The sequence below is a fragment of the Anolis sagrei genome, chromosome 2 (assembly GCF_037176765.1).
Source record: "Anolis sagrei isolate rAnoSag1 chromosome 2, rAnoSag1.mat, whole genome shotgun sequence".
Taxonomy (NCBI): Eukaryota; Metazoa; Chordata; class Lepidosauria; order Squamata; family Dactyloidae; genus Anolis; species Anolis sagrei.
This window is the reverse complement of record NC_090022.1, coordinates 124667716-124674462: the sequence shown is the minus strand read 5'-3', so window position 1 is coordinate 124674462 and position 6747 is coordinate 124667716.

The window sequence follows — 6747 nt, the reverse complement described above, 5'->3', positions numbered from 1 at the left end:
TTTTGGGAAAGGGTACGTAGGAGACAGCCCATAAGAATGCCCATTCCTCTTATGTTGCTTAAGCAATTCAACATAGGCAAATTTGACAGATCCCATCCCATGTGTTTTTCCTCACTTTCTCCCATTTTCACTTGAATTGTGAGCCCAAAGGTGATTTCTCCACATATTCCTTCCCCTCTGCACCCCCCTTTAAAACACTTCTAAAACAATTCACTGACCAAGCATCATAGACAACAAGTGGAAATCTGTCTGTGTCATTTGATGGGCTTTGTGATGCTACATAAGGAAACTGATTTAAGGTTCCACATAAGGTTCCGGTTATGGCGGTCAGCAGCAACAATGCGGAGCTGCGCCGCTGAAGGAAAACAATCCAAAGAATCCGGGAGAATCCACCCCCCTACGACCACCAGAATAGGGGGTGCATGAGGGTCAGCACTCCTACGACCTCTCCAGGCCCAAAGGACCGGATCACAAGGAGCGCGGACTAGAAAGACGGAGGTGAGCGAGCAAGCGAGCACTGCGAACGCCGCCGCCATTGCAGCTCCCCTAAGACGCGGAGACGCGGAGACGCGGAGATCTACCTAGCTTGCTGGGGGGCTCTGCCATCTGTGGGTCCTGCCGCTGCTGGGCTTCCTTGTCGTCCTTGTCGCCCTGCCGCCTTGTCACCGCGTTGATGTTGCTGCTGTTGTGAACGCTGAGCGCTGTGGGCGCCGCCATCTTGGCGCCGGCCATCTGGCTGTTCGCTGCCGTTCGCCGCCGCCGCTGGACTGCTGGTGGATCTGGCGGACCTTCGAGCTTCTGAGGCGGTTTGTTTGCGCACCGCCACCGCTGCTGCTGCCGCTGTCGCTGGCCGTCGCTGCTGCTGCCGCTGCCGCTGGCCGTTGCTGCCTCCGGACGCGCCGCGGCTGGTGCGGTCGCCATCTTGGCGCTTCGTCACCGGCTGTTCAACACCGCGGCGGCTGCCGTTTGGAGCGCTGGTGAGCCTTTCGGGCTGTTCGATCGTTCGTGGGGCCGCGGCTGACCACCGGGCCGCGGCGAAGCGTTCCTGAAGCCTTGTTGACCAGGCCACCGCTAGCTGTAGCTGCCGCCGCAACCTTGGCGTGGCCCGCCGCTGCCGCTGCTGCCGGGCCTTCCCGAGCCACTGGGCTGAAACAAAGCGCAGAGTGCAGCTGCGGCAGCCGCCATTTTCTGGCATCCTGTCTCCATCGCCACCGCCCTCCCGCAGCCGGACCATCGCAGCAGGACCATCGCGGAGCCACGGGGCCGAGCCAGGGCACGGGAGCACCGCTGCTGCAGCCGCCTTTGTGACGCTGCCTCACCATCGCTACGGGCGTCCTATTGCTACCGCTGCAGCGTCCGAGCGGCCTCGCTTTTGCGGCCGCCTTCCTTCACCATATGGCCCGCCATCCTGCCACAGCGGCTTAAGTTCGCCTTTACCACCAGATAACAACGACGGTGTTGCCGTGTTAACCAACCATACTGTGTAGAACTTGTATGTGCCTGATTTGTAAAAGACCCTTGTGCAGACCTCAATTTAATGTGTAGATCTCTCGAGCTGGCCTTACTACTATGCAAACTCTCTCTGCTGGCCTAATTGTGTAGATCCCTACGCCAACCGAATTTTGTGTAGAACGCTGTGCTGGCTTAATATTGTGTAGATCTCAATACTGTGTAGACCTCTTGTGCCGGCCGAATATTTGTGTAGACCTCTGTGCTGGCTTAATATTGTGTAGACCTTAATATTGTGTAGATCTCTTGTGCCGGCCTAATACTGTGTAGACCCTTGAGTTGGCCCACTTTGGATTGATAGATACGCAGCAGACCAACGGCGCTGACCGCCGCTGTGTATACCACCTCCGGACGCCCCATCCGCTCTTAGACCAACCGTCTAGAGGTACACCTGAATCATAGTAATCTTTATTTAAGTATTATTACCATCAGTCTCGTAAGAGTGTGACTATATATTACTATCATAACACACTCCTGGTTGTCCTCGCTGCTAAGTTGATATAAGAACTCAATAGCACTTTAAGGCGCCTGCCACTTGCTGCTAAACACCACTTGCACTTTCACCCCTCTCTTATCCCTCTATGCCGCACCTTAGTGAATGCTGAGACTCAGGTTCAGGTACTTACTGCACTTTAGATCTTGCACTTTATGTATGTATGTGCCCAACTGGAAGCAGTGTTGTTAACTGAGTGGTACTACTGCCTGTATCGCATTTAAGACTCTTGCACTCTCGCACTTTACAAACTGTCTAACGGGTGTGGCTGAAACGCCCTAACACCTGAAGCTATTGTCATCCATGTGGCCCCCCACCCCCCTGTTAATACTTTCTCTGTTACTACTAGTTAGCGGAAAGGCAAGGGGGGGAGGTGAGCTGGAGCCCAATGGGGCCGAGAGGAGGGAGGAAGGGGAGAAAGGATGCTGGCAGGATCCAACAAAACATACAGCTGATGAAGCAGGAATTAAGTCCTTGATATTAGATCGCGGCATGGAGGGGGGGAGGTGTTCCACTAGCCGAGGGGCCCCCATAGAGGTCGTGGTGGGAAGGAGGAGATGCGGAAGAAGGAGACCTCGAATTCGGCCTAATTCGGACCGTTTATCTAAATTAAAAATTCCCAATCGGTCTCCTAAGGTAAATTGGTGTAACCAGGTGAGCGGGCCCTCGGGATTGAAGGTGGTGCTGTTGAACGCCAGATCTGTCAATGGAAAAACGACCTGGATCCAGGACCTAATCCTGGAGGAGCGGGCAGATCTGGCGTGCATTACGGAGACCTGGCTGGATGAAGCTGGAGGGGTAAACCTGACCCAGCTTTGCCCTCCAGGTTTCTCCGTACAGCACCAACCTAGATCCGGAGGACGGGGAGGCGGGGTCGCAGTGATCTATAGAGATTCCATCCATCTGACCAGGAGCCCCATCCCGCAGACCACAAATTTTGAATGCGTCCACCTGAGGGTGGGTGACCGGGACAGAATAGGGATTCTGTTAGTGTACCGTCCACCTCGCTGCACTACAGTCTCCCTACCTGAGCTAGCGGGGGTGGTCTCGAGCCTGGCGTTGGAGTCCCAACGGCTTCTTGTGCTGGGGGACTTCAACATCCATGCCGAGGCGACCCCCACAGGAGCGGCTCAGGACTTCATGTCCGCCATGGCAACCATGGGGCTGTCCCAACAAATAACTGGCCCCACCCACTGCGCTGGACATACATTGGACTTGGTTTTCTGCCAGGGATGGGAGCAGGGTGGCGGTGTGGAGGAGTTGTCCATCTCTCCGTTGCCGTGGACTGACCACTTCCTGATCAGATTTAGACTCACTGCGCCCCCTAACCTCCGCAAAGGTGGAGGACCCATTAAGATGGTCCGCCCCAGGAGGCTTATGGATCCGAATGGATTCCTGACGGCTCTTGGGGAGTTTCCCGCCACCTCGGCAAGTGACCATGTCGAGGCCTTGGTCGCTCTCTGGAATGGGGAGATGGCCAGGGCAATTGACACGATCGCTCCGGAACGTCCCCTCTCGAGTAACCGAGCTAAACCATCTCCTTGGTTCACTGAGGAGTTGGCAGCGATGAAGCGAAGGAAGAGGGAACTAGAGAGCGTGTGGCGCTCAGACCCAAGCGAGCCAAATCGAGCACGGTTTGTGTCCTTTTTGAGGGCATACGCCGTGGCAATAAAAGCTGCAAAGAAAACTTTCTTTGCGGCCACTATTGCGTCTGCAAAGAACCGTCCGGCGGAGTTGTTTCGGATTGTCAGAGGTCTTTTGACTCCCACCACTTCAGGTGGGAGCCCTGACAATTCGGCAACGCGCTGTGAAGCATTTGCTCGGTTCTTTGCAGACAAAGTCGCTTTGATCCGTTCTGGGCTGGACACCACATTAAATGCAGTCTCTGTGGATGTGACACGAGCGCCTGCTTGTCCCATTTTGATGGATTCTTTTCAGTTTGTGAAGCCCGAGGATGTGGACAAGATACTTGGAGGAATGAGGCCCACCACGTCCATCCTAGACCCCTGCCCATCCTGGCTTCTGAGGGAGGCCAGAGGGGGATTGGCTGAGTGGGTAACGGTGGTGGTTAATGCCTCCCTTCGGGAAGGCAAGATTCCAGCGAGCCTAAAACAGGCTATTATAAAGCCGCTGTTGAAGAAACCATCACTGGACCCCACTAAATTCGACAACTTTCGGCCTGTTTCCAATCTTCCCTTTTTGGGCAAAGTCATGGAAAGCGTGGTGGCTTCACAACTCCAGGTACTCTTGAGAGACACGGATTATCTGGATCCGGCACAGTCTGGTTTCAGACCGGGGCATGGTACTGAGACAGTCTTGGTCGCCTTAGTGGATGATCTGCGCCGGGAGCTAGACAGGGGGAGTGTGTCCCTGTTGGTGCTCCTGGACCTCTCAGCGGCCTTCGATACCGTCGACCACGGTATCCTTCTGGGGCGCCTTGCGGAAGTGGGTCTTGGGGGCACTGCTCTGCAGTGGCTCCAGTCATTTCTGGAGGGCCGTACCCAGAAGGTGTTATTGGGGGACTCCTGTTCAACTCCACAGCCTTTGACCTGTGGGGTTCCTCAGGGTTCTATTCTGTCCCCCATGCTGTTTAATATCTACATGAAGCCGCTGGGTAAGATCATCCGGAGTTTCGGGGTGCGGTGTCATCTGTACGCAGATGATGTCCAGCTCTGTCACTCCTTTCCACCTGCTACTAAGGAGGCTGTCGAAGTCCTGAACCGGTGCCTGGCCGCTGTAACGGTCTGGATGAGGGCGAACAAACTGAAATTAAATCCAGACAAGACAGAGGTACTCCTGGTCAGTCGCAAGGCCGAGCAGGGTATAGGGTTACAGCCTGTGCTGGACGGGGTCGCACTCCCCTTGAAGGCGCAGGTTCGCAGCTTGGGTGTGACCCTGGACTCATCGTTGAGCCTGGATCCCCAGGTTTCAGCGGTGACCAGGGGAGCATTTGCACAGCTTCGGCTTGTGCGCCAGCTGCGCCCGTACCTTGGGAAGTCTGACTTGGCCACGGTGGTACATGCTCTGGTCACATCCCGTCTTGACTACTGCAACGCTCTCTACGTGGGGCTGCCCTTAAAGACGGCCCGGAAGCTGCAGCTAGTCCAGCGCGCGGCAGCCATGTTGTTAACAGGAGCAGGACGCAGGGAGCATACAACGCCCTTGCTGTTCCAGCTCCACTGGCTGCCGATTTGCTACCGGGCCCAATTTAAGGTGCTGGTGTTAACCTACAAAGCCCTAAACGGTTCCGGCCCAAAATACCTTGCGAACCGCATCTCGGCCTACGAGCCCACGAGGACCTTGAGATCATCTGGGGAGGCCCTTCTCTCGATCCCGCCTGCCTCACAGGCACGTCTGGCGGGGACGAGAGAGAGGGCCTTCTCGGTGGTGGCCCCCCGGCTGTGGAACTCCCTCCCTGCTGATGTCAGACAGGCCCCCTCCCTCATGGCCTTTCGTAAGGGCCTGAAGACCTGGCTCTTCGAGCAGGCTTTCAATTAAGTGCTATGCTACGGGTAAAGACAACCGGACTGAACTACGACGACGAGATTGACTATGATTCCTTAAACATGACGGAGCGGATTTTTAGTATAGTTGTTGTATGTATTAGTGATGTTAATTGTTGTTGATTCTTTTGTAAAGTGTCTTTTGTACTGTACGCCGCCGCGAGTCGCCCTAGGGCTGAGAGCGGCGGCTAACAAATGCAAGAAATAAATAAATAAATAAATAAATAAATTTAGGAGTGTTTAAAAATGGGGAAAGGGGTTTGCATGTGATGAGGTCCTATGAATCTCTGGACTGTCCAGTGAGCTTCTATGGTCAGCTTCCAGTGGACATTGACCATCAAAATTCCTAATGAGGTGTTTTCTCAAGTAACAGCTATCATTTTTATTTGCAGTCTTTCCACTTTCATCATAGTCTTCTGTCTCTAACCACAGTGAACATGGAGGGCTGACTGTATCTCTAAAAGTTTGGGAGAAGTTTTAGGTGATTTCCCTGTGCATGGGGTTAAAAACATAGCCAGTTGGCACCAATGAAGTAGTCCCTGGGAACATACCTGAAATTGAATTTAGCCATCAGGCTTGCTTTTCATTCTGAGTGAGAATAAGGCAGCCCTCGAGCTGTTGTTGGACTCCAAGTCTCAGAAGTCCCTGCCAGTATAGCCTATGATAGAAATGATGGAATCAATAGTCCAACATTTTGTAGGGCTGCACAACTCCCATCCCTGCTTTAGGTCAGCAAATGGAGGACATTCAACTTTGATGCTTACATAGTATCTGACAGTGAAGGCAGTTCTTTGTGAAGTTCTTGGATCCAAACAAAATGAAAGATGAACATCAGGATTTGAAAGAAAAAACAGGTGGCCTATCATTAGTGAGGTCACTTGCTCTTTGTTAATCCTAATCAGCCCCCTTCCACGCAGCTGTATAAAATCCACATTGAACTGGATTACATGGTAGTGTAGACTCAGATAACTCACTTCAAAGAAGATATGGTGGGTTATCTGCCTTGATATTCTGGATTATATAGCTGTGTGGAAGGGCCCTCACTTGAAATAATCCTAGAAGCCTAATTTTCAGGTTAAGAAGTTTGGCTCTGTCTTGTATGGGCAGTCTGAAAAAAAAAAACAGATTTTGCTTTTTTACAAATCAAGAAGAATTCAAAAACAAAGCCAAATTGAAAATGCAGTGCTGGATTACCCAATGTGATCCTATCCTACTATACAACAGAAAGGTTTCCTGTCTCAA